Source organism: Zonotrichia albicollis, chromosome 3 (genome assembly GCF_047830755.1).
Source record: "Zonotrichia albicollis isolate bZonAlb1 chromosome 3, bZonAlb1.hap1, whole genome shotgun sequence".
NCBI lineage: Eukaryota > Metazoa > Chordata > Aves > Passeriformes > Passerellidae > Zonotrichia > Zonotrichia albicollis.
The window spans coordinates 42742888-42769739 of NC_133821.1; the positions used below are offsets into that span (position 1 = coordinate 42742888).

The window sequence follows — 26852 nt, forward strand, 5'->3', positions numbered from 1 at the left end:
GCTGGTTCTTTTAACAGATATCTAGCAACAAATGTGGAGCAAAGCTCTTTTCAAAAGGCACTTAAGCATGTGTGGATTAAAGTTAAGTTTGTGTGCTGTCCTAGATCATATCCATTGCAATCTCAGGGCCTGTGTCTGGAGAGGCTTTGTTGGCAGAAGGTGTCTTAATGCAAAATGCCACCTACTGAGAATAGGCTTTTGCTGAGTTCTCCTGCCTAAATGGAAGACAAGCAAACCAATGTGCAGAAATAGAGAATTACCCCACCAGGTGTAGAGACTCCAAACATTTTTAGTCATACTCTTCAGAAAAAAAACAAAACAAACCCAACAAACTCTAATAGCTGCATCTTGCTCGCAGACTTTTGTGAAACAGCCTAGAAGGCACATAAAAGAGACATACTCAACCTCTGCCTGCTGAGGAATGGACACATTCTTTCATTCCTTAGGGTGAGAAAATACTGCAGTGTATTTATTTACAACCAAAAGCACAACAGGAAAGGCCTCAGTGAAAATCATCCAAGGAAATTGTAAAAGAACATTACAAGGGCATCAAATGAAAGCAGCAAGCAAACCACACAGTAGGACATATCAGTTTACACAACAGGTAGTGACACTGTGGAAGTCCTTGCTGCAGGATGCTGTGGATACTACAAGTTCACAGGGTTTAAAACCAGCAAAAAATAATGTGTGGAAAAAGAACAAAAAATGCAATGAAGATACTAGGTCTGCCTCAGAAAGTCCCCCAAATTGCAAACTGTGGGACACAGGGGAACATTTAGGAGATGTATTGGTATACATTTGCCTTCAAGTACTGCTCTTTGCAAGTGTTATCAGCCACTGTTGGAGACAGGCTGCTGGGCTCCAAGAGCCCTTGGTGTGACATGGCCCAGCTGTTCCTCCCCTGTAACACACTCTTTTTGCTTGGTGGGGGCAGAAAGATGCTGTAGAGTCGAGGCAGTCAGTGCCAGAGGGAACACCTCAGCTTGGGTCAGGCTCCGTCCCATAGCTGGTTGAGCATGATCAGGGGTAGATATTTTGCTCAAAATGAGATTGGGCAGAGACTTGAATCTGGGCATTTCTCCCTAGGTACAAATAGTAGCATGCACCCCTCATATTTCAGCTCTGAAAAAATGTAAGTTTCAGTCTGAAAAGCACATTTCACACACAAAAAAATTGAAATTCGACACAACACGCTCTCTGCCAGAATAGCTGAAATGTTGTGGCTTTGTCCCAACATAGACTGAGAGCTAATTAGAAAGCTTTGGAAGTTGTTCCCAAAGAGAACTGCTTTCCTCTAGTTATCTACCATGGCAGTGTCACTCCAGAAATACACAAATATGTCCAAAAATACAAGGATGTGCATCAGCAATTCGTAAATATATCTGGAAAAGAATTGCACAGTCTATTTTACACAGAAGTGGTAGCATGGCTATGGTTGGGAGCTGAGGCTCTGAGAAGTGCTCAAATGATCTTTTTCCAGGGTTATGAGAGGAAATGTCAGAGGCCAAGGACATGGGCAGTGCTGGGGGGAAGCTGGTGGAGGGGTCTGGGATGTCAGCCACAAAAGGAAGCTTCCATGATTTAAAAACACAGCAGAAAGATAGTAAAGTATCATTCTAACACAGTAATGGCAATTCCAGGCACCCATACTCACAAATCAGATTTTTTAAAAAATCATGAGCTTTTTTTAAAAATAAAAAATTTAAATCCAACATGGTAAGCTATAGTTTTTATATCTGCAACAGAGCATTTAAGTGCTCAGACTTCATATTCCCAAGCTTTTATTGATGACTCTTTGGGCTGGAAATTTGTTTTTAAAAGTGCAGGAAATGTGGTGGGGGGGAAATCAAACTGACTTCAGGATTTTATTTTTTTGTCACAGCCCGTTTGAAATCCTTGCTGTTACATGCAGAGCATCTCCTGTCTAAGTCAGACTTTGGCCTAAATATTTGCCCTGAAAAAGACTTTCAAAAATAGCAAAGTCAGGGAAGAATAGGGCCAAGGATCCATTCATGACTATCAGCATTAAAATAAAATTTTAAAATAATAAAAAAGAAAAACTTGATACAGGTTTTTTTGGGGTTTTTTTGTTTTTGTTTTTGCTTTTTAAAAAATAAATATAATCAATAATGTGAAACACGGCAGCCAAATTTTCTGGATTAATTGATGAGAAAATCCACACAACCCAAGTGCCTTATGAGGAGAATAGCCTGCAGAGTGTTAGGGAAAAGAAGGAACAAAGATGTTAGCTGGTTTTGCTACACAGAAAAAAACCCAAACTTTAGAGTAGCTGCTTTTTTGTGCAGACAGTTCCTGACATTCAAGGTCATTACTGAATGATTAACTTACCGACTCATTAGAGGCTATTTACATTGTTTATGAGCATATGAACAATTACACAATGAAGATAGTGAAACATAATCACCTAATAACAGCATATAGTTGTGGCATGGATGAATTGGATGATCGAGGAGATCCTGTTTAAGTGCTGCCAGCAAGCCCCAGCCTGCCCTGATCATGGGGTGCTTGGAGGCTCCTTCCTCATCTCCGACAAGCAGCAAGACCAGGAGAGGCAAAAAAAAATTTCAGGGACACTTGCTAGGGGGGCCACAGTCCAGAGGGAAAGCAAGGAAGGAGGCATGCACATCCTTGCAGGGAAGCACAGGTGAGAGGCCGGGTGCAGAGCCTCAATACCAGTGCCACCACCACAGAGAGTGTACTCAGGACGAGTGGTATTTGGGAGTGGTTCTCATTCTGTCCAGAGGCAAATTCCAAATCAATAACTTGATCCTGATGAAAGGTGTTTTGACAGGCAGCTTTGAAGATCGAAGGCTTCAAGGTATAAAAAAAGGCAACACTGATGCAAATTCAAGTTATGTTAACAAATTAGCTTCTTACAGTATCACACCTCCTGCTTCATATAGGCTTCCCCTGACCATTTCACCATTTAAAAACAGAAAGGCTGACATGGCCCTGTCCTAATCAAACTGATGTTCCAGGGTAAAGGGCTGTCTTAGGGATGGTAAGGAGAAACCGTGATGTTGAAGACCTAGCTCCAAACTAATACCAAGTTATGGAACAGAAACTCCTCAAGTGCAGCAAGCTGCCTTTGCAGAAAAATCCCACGCAGAAGGAACGTCCAACACCTTACAGTGACGTGAGCTCTTCTAGCCCATTTGGGCTGAACTTTGTGTGCTCAGAAGGGTGTTCTGTGCAGTGGCCAGGATCTGAGGGAGTGGCTGATATACCAGAAGGCTCTGCTGCCACTCAGCAGGGTCTCAATAGGCTGGAGAATGTGCCAGAGAGAAACCTGGTGAGGTTCCACAAGGGCAAGCGCAGGGTCCTGCACATGGGGAGGAAAACCCCAAGTGCCAGCACAGACTGGGGACTGGTCTAGTGGAGAGAGCTCTGTGGAGAAGGACCTGGGGTTCCTGTGGATGAGAAGTTGTCCATGAGCCAGCAGTGCCCTTGTGGCCAGGAGGGCCAATGGTGTCCTGGGGAGCATTGGGAAGAGTGGTCAGCAGGTTGAGGGAGATGATTCAGCCCTGGTGAGGCCACCTCTGGAATGCTGTGTCCAGTTCTGGGCTCCTCAGCACAAGAAACAAAAGGAGATATTGGAGAGGGTCCAGTGGATGCCACAAAAAGGATGAGGAGTCTGGAGCATCTCTTATGAGGAGAGACTGCAGGAGCTGGGCCTGTTCGGTCTGGAGAAGATTCAGAGGGGATCTCATTAATGCATTTAAACCTCTCAAAGGAGGGTGCCAAGAGGATGCTGCCAGACTCTTTTCAGTGGTGTCCAGCGACAGGATGAGGAGCCATAAAGTAAAACACAAGTTCCACCTTAACATAAGGAAGAGCATCTTTCCATTGAATGTAGCAGGCTGGAACAGGCTGCTCAGGAAGGTTGTGGGGTCCCCCCCTTTGAAGACATTCAAAACCCACCTGGACTCATTCATATGCAACCTGCTCTTCGTGACCCTGCCTTGGCAGTGGGGGTGGACTGGATGATCTCCAGAGGTCCCTTCCAACATTAAAAATTCTGTGTAATTCTGTGAGATCTGATCAGTGGTTCCACATGCACTGGACTTGCAGATGCACTGCAACAGGGACACTGGAGCAGAGCCAGGTCAGGGGAGTGCAAGACTGACTGCCCACCAGTAGCCAAGACAGCCAGAGACCCTCAATGTTTGATAACCTCAAAGGCAGCAATGTCTTGGATGAGGTACATCCAGAAGACAGTGCTTTATGGGAGGTAACAAAATCAGCCAAATGTATGATACCATTTAAGAATATATGTGGTCTTCTAGATGCCATCCCATCTACTGCTATCATAACATTTGTGCTTATCAGAAAGATGCCTGCATTCCCCAAAGTGCTCCCCAGGTTGGTAGCAGAGGCATGGCACCTCATACACCCTGGTTTCCTGTGCCTCCAGCACTGGGGGGCAAAGCTGTGATGCCTGGCAGAATAATATGCCCATGGCCATGAGGCAGAGTGGTGGCAGGAACAACGTCAGACCACAGCCATAGCTATCTGTAAGGCGTTCAGTTTGTTGCCAACTAATATCTGTTGTCATTGGTGCTTTCTCCTTTCGTCTTCCTCCAACAAATATTTTTGCTGATGTTTGAAGGCAGTGTGATGGGGAGAGAAGGAGTGCATTGCACTTCAAATGGAGCTGGAAGTCTGACACCACCTCTTAATTTTGAGTACAGCATGATCACAATGGTCTAGGACATTGTGGGTGGAATTCACCCACTGTATTGCTGGAAGTGCTGAACAGTCACACACAAAGCACCCTCAGCATAACATAGGGAGAGGCAGAAGAGCCCTTGCCTTGTCTGGGAATGTTTTTTCCATGACAGTGCCCAGAAGGGGGACGAACACCTGCCTGATGGGGAAGACCACCAAGAAGGAGGTAGATGAAGTCCAGTACCAGTTTCTGTAGGCAAGCCAGTGGCAGCACTACTGTGATCTACAGCGCCCTGTGCCTGCAAGCTCCTCATGCTGCTCTTATTCCAACAAGCCCAGTGCTAACCATATGCTACAGTTTCCCATCTGCTGTCAACTCCATCCCAAGCTCATGCCTCCAAGGCCACCAGGGATTTGTATCCCAAAACCCAGGGAGTAGCTCCTGCTTTTTGGCATAAATGCAAACTGAAGCTCCAGCAAGAACTGTGCTAAGTTACCCTCTCATCTTCTCTCCCCTCCTGCCCTGAACAGGATGGTCAAAAAGGAACATGGTGATTTATTAGCGTAGCTCTTGTTCTTAAAAGAGGCCCTGGGTGCAGAACTGCTGAGCTCAGCTGAAACTGGGCATCTCCCACAGGCAGCAGGACAGGGAAATTTGTGTCAGCTGAGGAGTGACCCTGCTTCACAGTGTCCAGCTGTTTCCCTTCCTGCCTGAGACAGCACAAGCCAGCCTACCCACTTCCCTCCCCCAAACCGACTGTCACATTTGTCACAGACTGCATTGGCCTAAATAGTTAGGTGTCACGTAGCCAGCAACCCATACGGGAAGATCTTACATAACTCAGATAAATGGGACAAGGTCAATGCCAAGCCCAAGCTCCTCTTGCAGAAGACCCCATACCAATAGGTTCTTGCAGCCCTCCTGCAGCACAGGGGGCTGCCGGGTATGAGGGAAAGCAGGGGCTGCCCGGAAGCCCAGGCCACTGTCCACAGGCAGATCAAAGGGCACTGCTGATATGTGCAGGAAGGGATTCCTGGTAGGCTTTGCAGGACTGGAATTTGCCGTCATCAGTCACTAACCAGCAGTGCCAGATCAGGTGAGATGGTTTACTGAAACCACAGGTGTGGCCCTTTGTCTGTGCCCAGTGTCTGGCACAGTGGAGTTTTACCTGTGTTACCTCACATCCCCTGTGCTTGTTCATTCAGGTTCCTCTCTCTATTTTTAAACAAGGTGTTTAGTGTCACCTGGTCAGGAAAATTACTCGGTGCCTTCAGGAATAGAAGCTGTACCTTATGTCTGCTTTGCTCCATCCCAGGGGAGTCCCTCAAGGATGATACCATTTAGCATCCGCTAATGCTGCTCCTTCATGCACAAGCATTTCTGCTGCATCTGCTCTGAGACTGCAAAACCTGCATTTATGGGGAACTCACTGAAAGAAGGACAAAGGGCGCTGAGTTGTAGGAGAAGAAAGCACAGGGAGAAGAGGGAGCAGGATTGTGTGGTTTTCATGTTTATGGAAAGGAGGGAGGATAAAAAACACAGTCTGGGGAGATGGGCTAGGGAGACTGGGTGCTGTGGGCAGCGCTAGTGGAGGTCAACAGCCGCTCAGTGCCGGGCCACAATTTGGGAGCACTGGCCTCAGGAACAGGGACAGATACCAGCTGGGAAGGACAGATCTGAAGAGGGGTTTGCCCCATGCAACAGGGAGGGGAGTGTGGTCAGGGGGCAGAGGCACACAAATTAGAATAGGTTTTGTGATAATGGGTGTTTTCCTTGCTTTCACTGAGGGAAGAAAATTTTCAGGACTTGCCTAGAAAAGAAAGGCAGTTTCTAGTCTTGGTGGTTTCAGAGAAAAGCTTCGAGTTGCATCCCAAGAGGAATTTTAAGGGTAAGTGGTTGGAAGTGGGGAAGGAGGGGAAGGGCTTAAATACAATTAAATACAAATACTTTTCTTTTACCGATATTTTTACTTAATCAATTTGTAGTGCACTTCAAGCTGGCAGTTTTAGGAGCCAGTAGACAGGGTGGCTGCTCTCTGATCACCTCTGCCTTGATGGAAAATGCAGTGAGGCTGCAGCACTGCTCCAGCTGTGTTGCCCATGCTGCTTGGGAAGGGTCCAGCGCACAGTAAGCGGGGGCCTAGTGCCTCCATCTCACTTCCCTCTCCTGCATCCCCAATGTCCCCCTCTGCTTCAGGGAGCACTGGCTCCTTTATTCAGACCCCTTTCACACAACCACACATTGCCATGCTATGTTCAGCAGAGTTCAGAAAACAAGTGTGCATGTGTGGTGATGACTTAGGGTCTTGGTGCCACTAACCCTGAGCCGTATGGGGACAGGAGGCCAGCTACAGGTGTCCGTCACCTGGAGGAAGCAGTCGGTGAGGAGTATTTTTATCACGTGTGGAGAAGGAAAACCACACTATCAGCTGGAGGCCAAAAACAACAGCTGGTAGAGGAGGAATTCATTAAGAGAAAAGTCAAGAGAAGCAAAGTGTGTTTATGTAAAGGCAGAGCCAGCGGCAAGCCATCCTGCAACCCGCAGCCACAGAGGGTCAGAGCTGGAGCCATGCCCACCCAGCTGCTCCCACACCAGCCGTCTCCTCAGCTGGGCTCTCCTGGCACTCCTGCCCTCTCTCAGTTAGCCTGCAGGGCTCCAGCAGAGGGGCTTCACCAATCTTAATGTTTTCACACCCCCCCAGCATCATCATTTTTTTCTGAGTTTGGGGCACTCAGGCAGCAGTGGGCCCTGGAGGAAGTGGGTGGATTTTCAGGGCCCAAGGCCCCACAGGAGACACACAGCCCTGCTTCTCATGGCTTCCCAGCTTAGCATCCCCTCTGGCACACAGGCCAGCAAGTTCCCAGGAAAACAGTTGGAACAGACTTCAAAAGGATTTACAGTGAGCAACCTTTCTATCTCTTGATCCGCTCAGCTGCACACTGGATTAGGGGCTGGCTGAAGCCTGCAGCCCCCAGTCTGAGGCTCGCTCTCCTCATTCTCTGGGGATGCACCAAGGACCTGCTTACCCCAAGTCCCTCCATTTCCCATGCTGGCCTGAGGCAAGCCCTGTCCTGTGGCAATGCCCTTTTCTGGACTCTGGCTAGTGGGGCACAGGGGAACTTACAAAGACATGGGATGGGTTTGCCCGCTACAGCACAACCTGGTAAAGCTCAGTAAGGCAGCAGTGTCTTCTCCACCTTGGGACTGCCATTAGGGCTGCCCCAGGCAGAGACCCTAATCCAGGAAGTGGAACTAGCCACTTCCACTTGTATTCCCTGACTGTTTTTGCCAAGACTTTTTCCAATAGGTGGGGATGTGATCTGAGGTGGAGTCACTTCATGAGGACAGGAAACTGCTCGAGCAAAGTTCATACTGCAAAAGTGGAGATATTTAGCAATCACCAAAAAAATAATAAAAAAAAAAGTAGCCAGCATAGTGGACAGGGTTACTGCAGGGCAGAACACCAGGGCTTCCCTCCAAAGAGGAGGAGAAGGGCTGAGAGGCAGCGTTGGAGCAGCAGAGCAAGGGTCGAGGAAACAGGGTGTGGAAGCAGCACTGCTGCACTCAAAGCCCACTTTTACCACTGACTCCCTGCAGGGCTCTGTGTAAACCTCCTTTGTGCCCCAGCCTACTCCTACAAAACACAGAGGGAAAAAGGTGGGGCCATTTCCAAGGGGAGGTGAAGGTGCCATGTACTTAGAGAGCTAGTGAAAAAGGGAGAGGATTCCAATCTGCCAGTGCAAGTGATGAATCCATTAGGCTCTACTGGGACAAGCTTGTTTGCTGAGCCTTCGGCTCCCATGACACTCTCCCCACAGCTGGCTAGCCAGGGCTGTGGGGGGACTGCACTGGGAGGTGCTGGGTAATCGCTGGACAGAGTCACCATTGCTGCCAGTGCTGCTTGAGCTTGTTTGTTTTCCTTAATCCCAAGAGGCAGCATCTCTGACATGGCAGCAGCGTGATTAACAAGATCCAGCATTGCTGTCACAAGCATGTAATTATAGGTTTCCTGTGTCACTCCTGCTGGGAGGTCAGTGACTTGCCCTCCCTCACTCCGGCAGAGTGAAGCCGCCAACTCCCATCTGCCTCTTAACCCCCTGCCCAGCTCCAGCCTCCAGCCTCCACAGCCCAGGCGAGGGAAGGGACAGCAGGCTCTGAGGGATCAGGGAAACCCAGAGCAAAGAAGAGTGGAACCAGGAAGAATGGAGAAATAGGGGCTTAAAGGCAGATCACAGAGGATCCTCCCCCCTTGCTACTCAGTATCCTTATGTTTGCCCACAAGACTCTGTAGCACAGTGGCACATGTGGAGGCAGCTCAGTAGCTGCCAGAAGGGGCCTGCCTTTCAAGAGAGGGTGTCTGGTATATTTTGGGAGGCTGTCCTTCAGACCCCACAGCAGTTGGAACTGCCTGTTCAAGGGAGACCTTGGCCCCAGGGAGATGGGAAACATTCTCCTCAAGAGCACAGGGATTATTGGAAATCAGTATGAGGATTGTACTGCCCACCAATGCAGAAAAGTGGAAACTGTGCCCTGATTCCTCTTCCATGATCCTTTTAAGACATCACCATACATCTGAGACCATCCTGAGAGGCCTGGGCAATCTTTCCAATCCCCTACACCCACATACCTACAGGTATATAATGTATGGGAGCTTTGCCACAGTTTTTTGCCCATGTTCTCCCAAAAGAACTGCAAAATCATTTAGGAAGCCCCAAAGGAATCATCCTGCTCTTCAACATGTATGTTTTGCTTACAGCTAGCAGGCTGGGGAGGGAAGCAGAGAGGGGCTGCTCTCACCAGATCAGTTTCTGAAGCTGTTGTATGTGGGATTATCTGCAAATCGCAGTGGAGAAGGACCCGCTGCTGGCCTGTCAGAACAAGAAGAGTTTTTGTGCCGCATTTGCTCCTGGAGAAGGCCAGGTTTCCTCAAGCTCTGTTTGTTTAGTTACCCCTACGGAAGGGAATCCATCACATAGCCTCCTTTATTAATGCTGGCAATCATCTGCAACCAGCTGTTGCCCAGCTGTCAGAGCTGGTATTGTATGGGAATCCCTGCACAAAGAGCCACATCTCCTTATAGACCTGGGCTCCAAAAGAGACTTAAGAAAGAGCCTGAGAGGATATGGCAGCAGCTTGTTTAGTGGGGTTACAGGCAGATGTAGCCAATCTCAGCTCTTAGCCACACAACAAACTGCAGCTCAGCTGTACCCCAGGCTGGCCGCGTTCCCACAGCAGCCAGTATGAACACTCACCCTAGGCAGGAGCAAATCACTTCTGTCTGAGGAGATGCTGCATGGCCACCAGGTCTCAGCCTGAGCAAAGAGTAGCTCTCTCCAAAGCACTGCATGCTGTTGTATTTAGATGGGGGCCAAAGCCCAGACTTGTGTGTTCAGGCCAAAACAGATTGGCACCTCATCTGTAAAGCTAGCTGTGAAATTTAGACCCAGTTCTTCCCTTACTGACCCCAAGTGTTTGCATCTAGCCAGGCATACCTTCCAGAAGGTCATCCAGTTTCAATCCAAAGACATCAAGAAATAAAGAAGCCACTATCATCCACAACAGAGTGCTCCAGCAAACAGTTGCCTCCACCACTGAAAAATTCTGTCTTCGTCCTAGTTTGGATTTTGCTAGCATGAGGTAAGAAGCAGGCAAACCCTACATGAGCTGCATTCTCACCTGGCACAGTTACCAAGAGCTTCAGTCTTAAAGTATAAACCTATATGGGAGCAGTCGGTGGGGAACTTTGTTGCATCAAAAAGTAAACAAGCCCCATCCATAAAATGTGCTGTGAGCAGGGGCAAGATCTAGAACCTCACAGGCAGAGGGTGAGGGTTTTCTAATTCATACCAGCAGCCATTTCAGCCACAAGCCATTGCTCAAATAATCAAGGTTTCTCTGACACAGAAAACAAAGGAGCACGGAGGTCCTTCAAGTGAAGGCTCCCATCAGCAGCCTCACATCACAAAAAACTGCAATTACACAAGCTTAGGGGTCACTGGGTGACTTAGCTATAAAGATACTTCTTCAAGGGGCAGCACAAAGCTACACTGGGAGTGCAGAGACAAACTGGAGGAGGCATGAGGCAGCTGTGTGGATCCTGCCAACCATCCTTCCCACTTCCTCCACAGTGAGCAGAGGGGAATGCTGCAGCATGCTGGCCTGTGGTGAGGATTACTGCTGAAATTCTCAGTGCATGCCCCATGTAGCTGGTCCATGCACTGATACAGCCCTCTGCACAGACAAGGCCTCTATAAGTAGCCATCTTGCTCCTGACCACTTGCACAGCCAGTCCCTGAAACTCCCCTGTTTTCCTTCTTGCACCCCTCAGTTCACATGACACAACACCTTTGTGTTTCTGAGTGTGCTTGGGGTGATTCATAGGCACATGGACAATGGCTTGTTTTAGCGAGAGGCCAGGGAGGAGCTGTGCCTGCCATGACAGAGACACTCACTGCTGCTTTCTAAAACATTTCCCAGAAGGGAAACCCTTCACCTTGCTGAAGGCAATGTCACGTTGGCTGTGCTGCTACAGAGTTAGCAGTGACTGACACAGCCCGAGTGCCCTCCCAGCATGTGGGAGCTAATAATTTCCTCTATCACAGCCCAGAGGTGGGAGCGTGTCCCATAGCAGATGAGACACAAAGTGCAAAGCCCAGAGCTGTTGCTTCTGGAGGGGACTGGGATGATACTGTATACTGAACTTATATTTGAATTTCTGTATAGTGGAGGGATCAAAATGTATGCATGCAATGCAGGTAACTTGGAAAGCAAAGCACAAGGCATCCTTGAAACACCAGGCAGGGAAGAGGCACGCAGTTATTTGTCATCTGCAGTACTATTGGATTGGTTAGGGCCACCATGGCCATCAGTCCCAGCCCAGGCAACTACAAGCTAATCCAGAGAGATCAAGGACATTCACCTCCATCTTTTCCATCACTCATATAATTAAATGTGTAATTTTTTTTCTTCTGCAGTTCACAGGAACATTGCCTGCTGGCTAAGGGAAGCAGACTATGCCATGCATTACAGAAGGTTAAAAAATTGTTCTGGCCAATCTGATCTGGATGGAAATACTTTCCTGATCCCCAGTCTTGCATTTCCTTAAAGCTTGAACACATGCATTAGACATGTCAGGCAGGCCTTGGAGGTGCTTCTGTGTGCCACTAAAATCACCATGATACCCAACAACATCTTACATCTAGCAGAAGCCAGCAACTTGTGCATCAAAGGGGGAAAAAAACCAAACAAAAACCTTTTGAATTTCTTTTCATCATTCCTTCTAAGTTAATCAAAAGGGAAAAAAGGTTTGTTAGTGGGTTTATATGGGCAACTTGAGATCAGGATTAATTTAGCAGAATTGTGTATATTCCCCGGAACTAATTAGTGTGGTGCACCAAACTGGAATGAGGTCACTTTTCCTGTCCCTTTTGGCAATATCACCAACTGGAACATCCAAATTTCAATATCGCAAGCTTAATCCCTCCAGTCCAGAACCCCGTTATTCTGATATCTGATCCCCTCCATAAATTCAGCAATCCTGCCAATGAATTATGCAGCTGCCCTAAGTCTTAAGTATCAGCTGCCATCCCTGTGTAAGATCAAGATCATGAGGAATGGGAAGAGGGACAAAAAGTAAGACAGTTTGCTTTTTCCATTGACAGAGAATGCCCTATAGCACATCCCAGGAAAAGCGCCAGAGCTCCCGAAAGTGCCTGTGCTTTTCTAGTTAAGATGTAGAAGAGCCATGGGGAAGGGTGAGAGGCATTTGATGTGTATATTGTATTAAGAGCATTTGTTGAACTTGTATTATTTTAAGATCTTGGTCCTTGAGATTTCCATGAAACTCCATTTTTTACTGCTTCCTTTTTTTTTTTCTATTTATCTAACCCACAGATGTAACTGGTGTGGGAAGTACCGACAGGACATGACTCAAAAATACATACAAGCGTATCACTCTACATTCATGCAAGTTAATTCCCATGGATTTGCTGCCAAGGATGGCTGTACTGCACTGGAAGTAACAGGTACTTGTACCAAAGTCCTCAGGGCCCTCTGAGCTTGTGTAAATGATCCCTCCTTGGAGACTCTGGGGCCTTCTCCCATGAGGGAACAGCTATACTTAGTCAGGCCTGTGACCCACTGCCAGAAGTCACAGAATCATAGAATCACTCAGACTGAAAAGGACCTTAAAGGTCACCAAGTCCAACCATTAACCCAGCACTGTCCTACTACTTTCTGCTAACAAAAGCAAGGAAGCTGACAGAGATAGGTGTATTTTGGAGTGTGAGTGAGATCATATGCTAGCTGACCCTGCACCAGGAAGTCAAGCCCAGCCTCATCTGTGACGCCTCCATTGGTCTTTATCGGATAGAAATGTGATTAATCTATCCACAGCTGGGTTTGATGGGGAACTTGCAAAAGGTGAAAGCTCAGTGAGGTGAGAGGTGGATGAAGGATTGTTTGGATGGATAAAAGCTTTCCTGCAGCTCAGGACAAGGGGAGCAAGACTGTGAGCTCTGAAGGAGGACAGGGGAAAATTGAAAGTCAGCAAGAAAAAGCAAAGCTCTAGCATGCTCCTTTGGGATTCTTTTTGAATGTCACTACCATCATGCCATGGCCAGCTGCTGAAAGAGATCCCAAACTACAACAAAAGACAGGTTCTAGGAGTTCTGAAACAATGACATAAAGCAGGACAAACATTGCCACAAAGACATAGGAGCAGCACTGGAGAAGCTGACCCTGCTACCAGGCTCTGCAGAGGAATACCAAGTCACTAGGCCTTTTCTACATGTCCCACTTGAAGGACCTGTAGAACCATTCCTTCTTGAATTCTGACTGCCAAGGTGCTCCACAGGGAAGCAGAACTTAAAAAAATCCAGTACAAAAATATGGTAGAACAAGAATGAAGCAAATATTTAGCTGCAACACATAACACCTCCATTAGGAATTCCAGGGAACTCTGATGTCCTTCATGACAAGGACCAGTTAAATGCTACATCCTTGCAAAAAAGGCATTTCCACTTTGCCAATCAGGAAACTGAAGCACATAGAGATTCCAGACGATGTTCTTAAATGTTCTTTTAAGAAGCTTTAAATCAGATGTCTAAAAGCATTTACAGGCATGTTAAAAATGGTTCCAGTCTTTCCAAGATTTTTCACATCCCAGGCATTGCTACCTGAATAATTGCCAGCTGACCTACTTCAGCATCCATAACCACAAACATTTCCATAAAGCTGACAATTACTATTTTTGATAAGAGGGCCCAATTCAACTACTCATTTTTTCTAATTAATTCCAAGACTCCCAATACCATTTCCACCTGATAAAACAGAGAAGAAGGTCATCAAATAATTTGCTTAAAATTTCTCTGAGTTTTCAGTTACCTCTTGCACAGATTTTTTTTTTCTCAATCTGAAGGCAGCAGACTCATGCATGACTATATGGGGCCATTTGATCCTATCACTTTTCAAACAAACGCCCCCCCTGGAAATCAGGTGCTAGCAAGTCTCAGCAAGAAAAATCTGTGTTCCAAAACCATGGATGACTGTAGTTGAGATCTGTATTAACATGTTCTTTCCAGGCCAAAAGAGAATTCACATTTTTTTATTGTAAGTTAACTTTATCCAGACTTCTGATTTGGATAACTGAATTGGATGTTTGAACAAATCTTCCCACTTCTCTTCTTATGGCAGGACAGCAAGGAGCTTATTCAACAGGGCTGATACTATTTTGTAAGATAAAAGCACACAACTTTTTGAACATCAAAAAAGTGACCCTTCATCACTTGCAATGCAAGTAGGAATTCCTGTCCATGAAAATACTAATCTTAACACTTTCCCAGTCTGTGTTAAATTAGTAGCTTTCATATGCAGCACTGCGGGCCATTTATGAGGCGCATTTCCTGCAATCAAAAACATATGTCCCGTAAATGGCCCACTTCTAAGTTTGCTTTGCAGAGCAGCTGGCCATTCCTGAGAATACAAAGGAGAATATATCTAAGCAAGTGTAGTGTTTGCTGATACCCGGAGCTGGCTGGGAAATAGAAATCCCTTCCAGCAAGAAAGAAAACAAGAGTAGCTTAGTTTCTTTTTAAGGAAAATACTACACTGAAAAATCAAAAACCCTGTCTTCATTAGAGTTCCACGAAAATTAAGCTTTACAAGAACCATGAAAACTTCTGGCCTCCTGACTGTCCATCTGGTGGTAGGGATATATTTGCTTTCTGGAGCAGGTGATCTGTCAAAAACCTAAGGGGGTGACTTCCCATCTCCCAGCTTTCTTGCATCTCTGACTGCTCAGCTGCATCTCAGATTTCTGGACCTGAAGGGAAGGCTGACTGTCTGAGTGCTGCACAGAAAAAAAATTCTGTTAGTCTGCCTACAATGGTCTTGGCAATTTTATTTTCTTCTTGCAAAAAAAAAAAAAAAAATAAAAGAGAGCCAAGGATACTTCAATTTGATTTTCCCAATGGAAATCTGCAATTTTGTTACAGAAACTGCTGAGTTAGTGAAAACAGCATTTTCCATTGGAGAATTATTCTGATGGAAAATTTCCCAACCAGCTTTATTAATACCCTTAACATTGTTTTGCCATTCCTCCTATTTGTGTATCAGTGTCTGGCCACTCAACCAAATTTCCAGCCAGGGCTTTTATAGCTATCATTCCCAGAGGGCCATCATGTAATTCTTGGAGTACAGTAGACCTGAAATTTATTACAGTAAGTGCTCTGGTGCCACACGTTAGGCAACCTGGATGTGTATTTCAGTACTCTCTTTCCAGCCAAGAAGGCTCCAAGAGGCTGTGTGCTAAGCCCATCTCCTCATCCTTTCATCAGATGTCTCTATGGACTGGCATCTCTCTTTTAAGTTGTGTTAAGATACCTGCTGCTCTCCAGGTGCTTGTGGTGCCAGTCACTAGGTATTCCTGCCATGCCACACAAGCAGGAAATACCCCAGAAAACCTTCCTTCTTCCCAACCAGGCTGTTCCTGCTAACACTGAAGCCAGTGTTCGGCATTCGCAACCGGAGTAAATTATTTCCTCTTGAGATAAGCTGTGGTTAAACCGCTGACCTCCCAAGATGACCCGTGAGGCTTTTCTCTGGGTGTGAGCACAGCGCTGCAGACAGATGCCAGTAAGCCCCAAGTGTGGCTCTTTTGCGTATTTTACCCTGATGTCTGGCTTTCAGCATCAGTGTTTCAGGCACATGACGATGTGCTGCAAGCTGATTCTACAGGCAGTTTCATTTTCTGTTAATGCAAAGTTGTTTGCTTCATCTGGAGCCTTGGCACATCATGTGGATCAACATTACTTCTGTCCTTTGTGCACTGGTCTATTTAGGGAGTGTAATAGTGTTGATGTGTTGGGCAAGACCCATTGGTAATAACTGCCTATCCCCAGAAAGGAAGATAATTGTGACATATCTTGTAGTTGAGGTGCCTTGAGGATAGTCTTATGCCTTACTGTGATTTATGAATATCATCTACAAGACCCACAGCATATGGCTGAGACTCTGGAAAAATCACTTTTCCCTTATTTGCTCCACAGCTATTCTTTACAGCCTCACAAGTACCTCTGCAGACACCCCTTGTTGTCATTTCCAATAATCTCTGCCTGCTCTGAAAGTTAAAAATGCTCTGAAAGTTAAAAATGTTCTGCAACAGCAGGACAAGACCCTCCATCAGAACATGGGTGTGGAAACTATCCTAGTGTTGGCCTGTTATGCTGGAATAAAACCTTGTGTGTGTTATTCATAAAGGTTTTTTTGCCATCAGCCAGCATTCCCATAGGCTTGATAAGTTTTGCTTAGTCGAATCTAGGCCAAGAATATCCATATTTGTTCACAGCAACTAGGGAACCACCACAAAGGGAAAACCCCATTTGTCCCCCTCACTGACATCCTCCCTCAGTAGAGGGAGAGGAGAGGATCCCTGATCCTGCCCATGTTGTCATTTTGCCTCTACACAGGTTGTCCCACAGAAGGGTTCTCAGAATCACAGTGGAATTAAAATCATGTTTTTCTTTCAACAAATCTTTCTGTCATTAATTTTTTCAATACTGATACTACCCTGAAGGACTTTCACCTCCACGGGGAGACTGTCCCCCAAAAGGGGAACAAAAAAAGTTTTGTTTCAGGCTGTTTGATGCTGTTGCAACTCCCTGTCTTCTGGAGTAGCTGTATCCTTTGACACAGCAGTTCCTAGAGCACAATTTAAGGCCAAATCAGCCTCAGTTAATAACCGTTTTTGTATTGCTTCATTTTACATACCACACACTAACTGCTCCCTTGACACAGTATTTAAACTCTCTCCAAACTGGCAATACACTAGTAATTTCCTTAAACATCTCCCTTCCCCCACCACGCACATTTAGAAATTGTTTAATTTTCCTTTTTTTTTCCTTAATTGCATTTTTCAGAAGCCTAAACACAAGACCATCGCAAGTGCCTTTATGGAGAGAGGATTTGGGATGACTTCCATCATCTAGGCAACCATTTCACTTGCTGGTTTAACAGAAGCCACTATTCTGTGGTTTCCTCTTTAGCTTTTTAGCTGCCACTGTATTCCTGGATTATAATCCCACTCTGGTCACAATTTCTTGTTTTTCTTTCCTTCTTAGACATAATACAAAGAGCCACATGGTTACGGATCAGCGCTTAGTGAGTATACACAGCAGTCTCTCCCACTACAACTTGGCCACGACTATGGAATAAATGTTGCTTTCTCCTTTAGCATCTTGGCCTGCCTTCTTAACCATTTATTTGCTTCCTGGAGGCTGTTTAGTTTAGGGATGTAAAGAACAGGTTTGATTACATATTCTCCTAGAGTATCTGTGAACTGATCTTGGGCACCTGGTGATCTCCATGTCAGGTGCTGCTCTCATACCAGTGAATCCTCTCGGGTGGAGTTCAAACACCCAGGCTGTTGTATGTACATGGTCAGTGGTGTCGAGGCCTCACCACAGCACACAAATAGCTCACACCATTGCCAGCACATGTCTCTGCTCACAGCTTCAGGCCTTTGACCTCTCTTCTTCTCTCTTCTCCATAAGGGACAATGTGGTGCCTTTGTTTCCCACTTTGCTGATAGGGAACCTGAAGTAAAGAAACCAACACCTGTGCAGCAGTCATGGGGACTCAGCCTTCCTGTAAGACACTGCAAATGCAGCAGTTAGCTGCCAGGAGTGAGTGCTCTGTAATTCCTCCCTGTGCCATGGGGGATCTCTTGTGGCACTACAGGTGCCAGGCAGAGGCAGAGGTGCCTCATGATCCTTGTTTACTCTGCAGGCACTGTTTCTGCTCATAGCCAGGCAATCAAATGTCTGATGTGCATCAACTGTGGAGGGCACAATTAGGAGAAGAGAAAGGGGGCCCATTAATCTTAGGGGAAAGAGAAAACTGGAGGGATAGTGCATCAATACACCAGGCACCCGGGAGGGGAAAGGCATTTTTCACACCTTTCTTCTGGCAGCACAGCATATTCTGGCAGGGCTGTGGCAATTCACCTGGGGTGTTACATCATTGGGGCCTGGCAAAAAAATGCTGAAAAGAAAGAAGTTTCACCAGGCACCCAAGCACTGGCTACAGGCACAACAGCATTGTTGGAAAGGTACTGAGATGTCAATGAGTCACAGGTGCAGAGTCACATCAGAAAGGGGATACCAGCTTGTCCCCTCCCAGTCCAGTTTCAGAAGGAGTTGCTGGTCCTGCTAGTGGTATTTTCCATGTAAACTTGGCAGAGCTGGTAATGCCCAGGATCAGCTCCCCTTAAGGGAGGGAAGGGAAAGCCAGGTGATACTTGGAGTTGTGCTAGCCTGATCCTCACACAAAAAGAATACTGGGCTCTTCCCAGGCTCTGCTTCTTTCTCTTGCCTGGATGGGAACCACATCACTCAGCGGGGACTGGCTGGGAGGGAAGAGGGAGAGACAGAAGTCCAAGGAAGCTAATGCAGTTATGCTACCTAGGCTGGACTGATGCAACAGCCATTAGGGACATTGCAGGATTCCCCTGTTTCAGAGAGGAAAGTAAATACCATGACTGCTTATTTGGTGGGGCTTTTCCTTCCTCTGTGACATGTTCCCACTCCCCCTGCCTTGCTCACGCACCATGCACATGACAGACCTCAGAACAGCTGCAAACTCTCATTGCTGTACAGAGAACAACAGGCCAGCAACTCTCTGATTTCTTTTAGCTTAAATAATATAAATGTCAAAGAAAAGATGAGAAATTACTTTGGCCTGAAACTCAGTGTGGACAATAGTGAAAGTCAGGTTTAGGCAATTTTCTTTAAGGCAATTATCTTATGTTATCTTATGTCTTGTAGAGCATTGGTGTCCTGCCTCAGGTGAGGAATATTGCCACCTTTCCAAAAGCATCAGCTCTGCACACTCCAAGGCAGCCTGTCTAACACAGCACAGAGCTCAAAGCCATGATTTCACACGAAAAGAGGAAGCTGTTCAGGAGCATCTGGGGGAGAGGGGAGAGGGCCTGCAAAGGAGTACTGTGCTGTCACAGGCATTGGGAGGCTGCAGCACACAGGCAGAACTGGGGTCCAGGGCTGGACCAGCAAAGGCTGAAGGGCAGGAGTGTGGAAAGATGCTTTTGGCTGGAATGAGTCACAGATAGGAATGGAGGGCACAAGCTGAGCTGCATGGATGACATTTCCACAGTCTGTCTGCAATAAATGTGGATCTTGCCTCTGCTCTAGGTCTAATCATCCTCATGGATCCCGTGGAGCCATGGTTGGTTGGTTGGTTGGCTGAAGCAGTTTCAAGCCCAAGAGTAAAGCTGGAGCAGCCTGGAGCAGTGCTACTGTCCACACACTGGGTGACCTCATGCATGTATACACCAGAGAGGTACATCCACCAGTAATGACCCAGGACCTGCAGCTTTAAACTCAAGCTCTAAGTGTTGCATCAGGTTATGTAAAGTTCAGTTGCATCACGCACTGTTGCACAATGCAGCTTGATGGCAGCATGCCATCTTCATTCATCGATCAGGTCTCATAGGCCACAGCAAGCTGGTCAGGAGAGAGGTGTCTGCTCCTCAGGGTACCCCAGTGTGGGAAAGCCTCTCCCAGATCACCACACCCTCCCAAAATGTGCAGGGGCAGTTGCCACCCAGTTCTCTGTGGTATTTGGCACAGCAGCAGCACCAGTAGGTGAGCAAGGCATGAGCTGCCCAGGTGGCCTCCTCTTGACCAAAGCTGAGACCATGTCTTTTTGGTGCAACCCTCTACACACACTGCTCCATGGGAAGCTCTGCCAGGCAAAATGTGCCATTTCAGAGCCCAGGACCCACCTCACCATGGTGTATAAGTGTGGCACCTCTTGCAGGTGGTCTTGGTCAGCCCAGTCCAGCACTGAACCCAGCCGATGTAGCTGCTGCTCCAGGCATTGCTGCCAGGATCTGCAGAATGCATCTGCAGATCAGCCAAGGATAGGGCACAGCACCAGCACTGCCCTGCTCTAGCAATTCAAGCCATGGACTAAGGGGAAGGATGGTGAGTGGCCCTTCAAGGGCCAAAGGTGACAGGAAAGCAGTTGGAAATCACAGACCACCAGGAGCATACTTGAAGTTCAAAGTAAGTTTGCATTTATCTCCGGAGAGCCCCTGCTCAATGCTCCTCCCTGGATGTGCTGGGCCACCCATGGTGGCAGGCTCAGCAATGCTCATGGATTCGCTGCTATTGTGTGAAATGCTGCCTTCTTGCCAAACGGCGCCCCTCCTCTGCTAAAAGCGCAATCCCGCGATGACCCACTCCAGGGCGCGGCATTGCAAGCAGCGGCCCATCCACCAGGATGAACTGGATGAGAGCCCTGCAGCATGGGAGGAGCTCTTCTGGGAGGGGTGTAGGGACACCTACCTCTGCAGAGAGGTGCTCTGTCCCCCTCCAGTGGCTGAGACCTACAGGAACCCGGCTTCGCTTGCCCAGCTCACCAGCCACCGCCATCTCCTGCCTTCCATAGCAGAACGTGGGCATTTTGGCCATCGGGCAATGCCACATGTCATAGCCATGTGGGTTCTGAAGCCACCAAGACATTGTACCACGGAAGTCTTCGGCAAGAAAGGTGCCCTCGTGTGTGGTCCATAGCCTGTGGGAGACCTCAGCCAACCAGACCCTGATCCTATGCAGATCTTGACATCAGCAAAGGCATACAAACCTTCATGGCTCCTATATTTACTTGAAAAAAAAGTTTTTGACTTCTGCTTCTTCTCTGCCCAAGATGCTGTTGCTAGAAATGGAGGAAGGAAATCCCCAGTGTCTCTGTATACAAAACTATACATTTGGTCTTGCATTTGCCATGCCTGCATTTTCCTTGTGGAGCTGTAATTGAGCAGGAACATGGAACTGGTTGTCTGCAGCCCTACCTGCCCCTGCAGTGCATGTACCTTCACAGGGATCATCTCAGCTCTTGTGGAAGACCACAAGAAAGCCCAATGCAACAGGGATCCACCCAGACTGTGGCATGGAGATGCTCAGGAGGTTCTCCCAGAGCAGTTGCTGCTAAGGTGGTAACACAGCACAAGATGACATGGACCCAGCTTCCCTGCAGACCAGATCAGCTTCATGCAGCAGGAACATCCTCCAGCCTGAGCATGAATTTGGCACAGGGAGGATGAAGGTGAGAGGTCTGGGAAGATAAAGGAGCCTGACAGGCTGGCACATCTTGTGATTTTCCTCTGTGTAATGACAGAAGGAGAACACGTCCACACCCTCATGAGTTATTTTAACACCAAGATATTGTACACTAGCTGCAACAGGAGCGCACACTGGGGAAGAGAGTTACAACCAAGCCACGGCCCAAGTCTCCAGCAGCTATTTGCTCCCTCCAGGAAGGTACTCTGCAGCCAAAACCTGGCTTTGTCAGGTTTGCTCAGCCTGTTGAGTAGGACAAGGGTTTAATACCAGTCAGTCAGCGGTGAACTGTGAGGGCACGCTGAGCTGGACAAGGGCATAGAGAATTTGTTGGACCTACTGTGACCTCTGCTGGCTTGGTCTGAAATTGGTGTCCTGGTTGGCCTTGGCTTGCAAGAGTCTGGTGAGAGCTGGTCCACCTGTGGCATGGCTCTCCAGAGCTTCCACACTGCCGTCCCTGGGGATCGCTTCCTCCAGAGATCTTTGCTCTCACTCCTGATGTAAACAGAATGCAACACCCTTAACACCTCTGGGAAGAAAATTTGCCCCACTCCTCATGATAACATCCTTCTGTCATCCCTGGGCATGCCAAGTTTAAGCTGTGATCTCCCCAGAAAATGATATGAGATTAGGGAGGGCCACTTTGAGACAGCAGGCTCCCTGAGGCCACAGTGTCCTGCTCCAAGTGGACTGGTGGTTTGTGGGGTCCACCACAGGCCTCCCCCATTCTGCTACTGGTGTGGCCATCAGAAGGTCTGTGCTACAGAAGGGACCCCCTTGTGGAGTATGCAAATGATGCCCTGAGTGACTGTGACCATGAGAGGCCATGACAAGTGCCTGCTTCAGTCTGCTATAGATGAGCCTTGGAAAGGACACCCCAATGAGCAGAACAGCTCACACCCTTCAGAGCTGCTGTCTCAGGATCTGAGTCTTGATCCCTTTTTCTCTAAAACCTGGTTTAAAAGTTTCTGGCTTTTCCTAAGCCTGGCTGCTTGTTCCTGAATCCATGCTGCAATGTTCTGCCTTCTCAGGGGCATATTGATGACAAATTCTCCTCAGCAGCAAAGCTGCTTAGGGAGCTCCTGTCCTAGTCTCGTGTTCCAGATCCTGCACAGTAACCTGTCCTTCCTCTTGTCCCTCACCCCATGTGGTGCCACTACATCGATGTACAGACCACAGAGACAGCTCATTCATTAAAACAGTTTGGGCTAAAAAAAAAAAAAAAGAAAAGAAAAGAAAAAAAAAGCTTCTAAATTAAAGCATTAAAGCAAGTTTTTTGCCCCTTTGTAACCCTCTCTGTGATCCAGCTTGCAGATGACAGCAGTAGCACAACCGAAGGCACAGCCAACCTCAGCACAGGGGAGAGAAACCTCTGGCCATTTTTGCTGCCAGGAAAACTGCAGCTCTGAACTGCACCCTTGGGGTTTTGGGACCCCAGAAGGAGGTGTTGCTTAGCCTCTCTTTAGATCAGGGGCTTGATCTTGCCTATGCAGGCAGAGAGCAGGAAGCTTTCTGTTTTAAAGGAAATCTGAGCTTTCAGTTTAATCCTGTGTTTTTAGGAATGCCTGGATCTTAATCCAAGCCTGGAGTTTGAACTGTTTTAAATGGAAGTTGTGTGACATTTCAGAGCTAGTTGCATTTAATTGGTGACTTAGAGTCTGTTTCCACTGCCCTGTATGAAGTTTCAGACTACAGTTTGATGAGAAACACTGAAGCACATTCACTAAGAAGCCCCTCTCCAACCTTTACAAAAAGAAACAAGGAGGGAGAGAGGCAAAATTGTTAACAGACCAGTAGGATGCTGAACCTCACTGAAAATAAAAAACAGAGACTTATTGGTAGTGACACATTAAAGTGTCACAAGTTATTCCCATAAAAGATACTTCAGAACTAGTTTTGGTTTGTGCTTTTTCCTATGCAAGTTACCTCATCTACAACAACACAAATGTTTATTGTAGCAGAACTTTTTCAGTAATTAAGCATTTCAAGATCAATTCCTTCTGCAGCACCAAACAAGACTGAATGGTCATAGGGATTCAGAGTTTTGCAGTCATCTGACCTCTCTTGTAATCCAAATCTCTTCATCATAGCGAGCACACCTTCCTCTGGGCTGTTTGTTCCTGATAAACACAGGACAGATTCTTACCAGTGCTGCAATATGTACTGAACAAACATTGTATCGTGATCTAAAAATAAAACCTGGTGAAATGAAAAACTGAGACATTTAAAACCCCCTAGAAGACATTCCTGGGCTGCGGGGATGTCTTTTGAAAAGCCGGGACACACAGACAAATGACACAACACATCCTTATCAGACAACCTTTGTCCCAGCCCATCAGACTGCTTCTCTCCCATATGATGTATAGTATGGACTTGTGGACTTGACCTAATTGTGATGCTTTAGTAAGAGCCTAGCCTTTCTTTAGCAAAGGGGATTGTCCACACAGGCAAGGGGAAGTGATTGGTGCACCTCCAGATAACTAACAGTGTCACTGAACAAAATATTGACAGCACTGACTAAATGATGGTGAAAACCACTAGGCAGAAGGTTTTGTTATTACCCTTACTATTGCATTTGGGTTGCAAAACCAACTAGAAGATTCCAAATCCCATCTTGAAGCCCAGTGTGCAAGGCTGACATACGTTTGCCAAAAGCAGAGATCTGCTCCAAGCAATGCATAAACTGAGACAGGCAAATGAATGAAAAGCACAGAGAGGGGCAAGGTGATGACAGAGGGAGTTCCCAAATATGTGCTGTGCCCCACCACAGGAGGGGCTGAATTTTCCAGGTCTGAAACAAAACTTGTTCCATCGAGAGAGTTATGATGGTTGTGACTGAGAGAAAAACTATCCTGCAATATCAGCCTTGACCTCACTGAAGCAGAACCCTCTTAGTCCCTGAGGCAGGGTGGAGTGAAGCAAGATAACTTAAGGAAAAAGAGACTCAAACACTCCCAAAACAAGAGGCTCAATAACAAGCAGAGTGACTGAGCAGGAAGGCAGTTGTGGGCTCTTGCAGTGGGCTGCAGGCTGAATCCCCAAAGCTGGAAAGTTCCTTTTGGTGTCCATATAAATATTTCTGTAAGTTATTTTTAAGTGTGTGTTTTGAAACAGAAGTATATTTAGATGAGTTAAATGAAAATGTGGTTTGAAGGAAGCTGCTTCTTTAGAAATTTCCCACACTGGGGAAGTCTGCTCAGCCGTGCTCGGTCCATGCCAGGGCTGCCCAGTCCCGTGGGCAGCTTTGCAGGCTGATGCCATGTGGCAGCAGTGGCACTGTGGGGCAGAAGCAAGGCCACCTCTCTCACTGGGGACAAGACAGCCCTACACCAGCCCCCTTGTTGGCACAGGAACACTGGCAGCCCTCACAATGTTTCCATGTTGCTTTTTGATGTTGGCATGCCAGGAGTGGGGTAAGATGTGGTGCAGCCCCTGAGAGAGGGGAAGGGGGAAGGAGGAAATCCTGGATCCAGGGAAAGCCAGCTTTCTCCTTCCTGTGAGCCATGGCCAAGCGACTTTCCCAGGGTGCAGCAGGGGTCATGACAGTAGTCTCTTCCCAATGCAGCGCAAATCTGTGGTACTCATCACGTGTGGTCTGATCCCAGAGCACATGCCACAGAATCAGGATGTTGTTTTGGCCTGGCTCCAACCTGGCTTGAGTGGCCAGCACCCTTTTCACAGAAGCCAGAGATCAAAAAAGTTCCTGAGATGGACAGCATAGTCCCTCTGCCTGGTCAGTGGACCATGGACCACAGCATGCCATGTTCCACCTCTCTGTTTCCCTGAGGGAGTTTTAGTGGGCTGCAAACTTATTTTTCCTTGCACATCCCAAGCCATTCTGCAGTAAGGGTGTTGCATTCTGTTCCAACCCAGAGAGAAGTGCTCTGCAATGGATGATGAAGTCCTCCTACCTGTGCTTAAGGCTGAAGGAGGAACACAATTATTTATGGACTAGTTCACATTAAATAATGCTGGGAGTGACATCATGTAGAAAAATGCTTTTCCTTCCATTTTTGCTTGCATTATCTATCATCTCATGAGCAGAATTTTCACAAGCTTTCCTGTGGATTTCAGCTGGCTGGGTTGATTTGGGAAAAACCTTTTGAAGCTTTTGCACTCCTGCCTGCACAGTTGGATGACTTTTGGGGGGAGTTCTGGGAAGTGCACATCCAAGAAAACATTTCCAGGACTCTGATTTTCTTTTCCAGCTTTTATAGATAGTCCAGCTGGAACAGCAGCATCGTGTATGCTATAGTTTAGAAATCTGACCTAGTTCCTTTAATCCTCACTAGCCATGGGAGCTCTCAGAGGGCTCAGAAACTGTGCTCGGCCTCACCAGGTCCCTTGCAACATAGGCTTTAAAGAAAAACTTTCATTCAAAAGTAAAAACATCCTTTGATGGATATGAATTTAACCTAAGATAGGGGCAGGGGGGACTTTAAGCTTAAGCAGTGGCAAAAGTAATATAAGTCTTGTTTCTCCTGCAGATAAACGAAAGTTAAACTCTGTGAGATGCAGCCTCCATCACCCATGAAAGCTTTCTCCAGGGGAATTCCATAAAAAAAAGAGCAATAAGTATATCTGCTAAATACAAATATAGGATTGACAGCAACTGACCCTATGGCAAGACCCCAGTCAAGCTGCTGAAATGAAATAAAAAGCTTGCAGTAAGTCCCAGATTCCCTGTTTGCTGTGCTGTGTATCCCCAGTGCTGGAGCGGCAGCATTCCCCAGCTGGTAGGCTGCTGTCTGCAGAAAGGCTGCTGGGGGGGGTGAGATTGCCAAAGTGTTATTTAATCACAAATAAAAGCAATGTTGCTTCTTTCTGCCTCTCTCCCAGCACTATCCTTAGAGGGCCAGAAGTCACCTCTCTGAATACTATTTCTCTTCCCAGTCATCAGTCAAGCATTTTGATGTTCCTTTTATTTTTCCCTCACACACAAGGGCTTTTTTTTTCTCTTTTCTCAAAGTGAGGGCTTACTCCTTGAAAGAGGAAAAGGCTAAGAAACCCATTTCTAGGTGCCCTTTTCTCAGTACAAGCAGAGGTTTATATAAACAATATTCATGGTCTGTTTGGAGTCTGTTTTCTTCTTACAATGATAGCTGCCACTTAAAAGGAGGAACAGACCTGCTCTCCCTGTAGTCAAAGCCAACGACAACATTTCTTATCCTAAATCACCCTCATCTTTTCCTTCTCTCATAGAAGTGCTTTTCCCAGGCTCCCAGCCTTTCTCAGAAGCAATGCCCCAACCCCCTCTGTTTCTTTTTTACCAGAGCTGGAGACTGTATTCCCTTCCCATGAGAAAATGCCACTATAATATTTGCTGTTTTTTGGTTTTTTTTTTTCCTCTTCCACCCCACTCCCATTTTCCTTTTGATCCCAGTGACACACTAGGAAGAGCTTTCCGTCCAGCCATGCCCACTGATACTGAGCATCCTGGCCAAGCAACTACAGCCAATATAAGAGAAAATCCTCTGAATGAATGGCTTGACCAGTCCCTTGCCATGCACCTTCCCCCAAATTGG

The 26852-nt window shown here is 46.9% G+C and overlaps 1 long non-coding RNA gene across 1 annotated transcript in view; it reads left to right on the plus strand.

Annotated features, from left to right (window-relative positions):
• LOC141728681 (uncharacterized) overlaps window positions 1-26160 on the plus strand; it is a 54639-nt gene extending 28479 nt beyond the window's left edge. The window contains exons 2-3 of the long non-coding RNA XR_012579827.1: window positions 12584-12714; window positions 25815-26160. This is a non-coding gene — a long non-coding RNA (uncharacterized LOC141728681). The remainder of the gene's footprint in view (window positions 1-12583; window positions 12715-25814) is intronic.
• The last annotated feature ends 692 nt before the right edge of the window (window positions 26161-26852 follow it).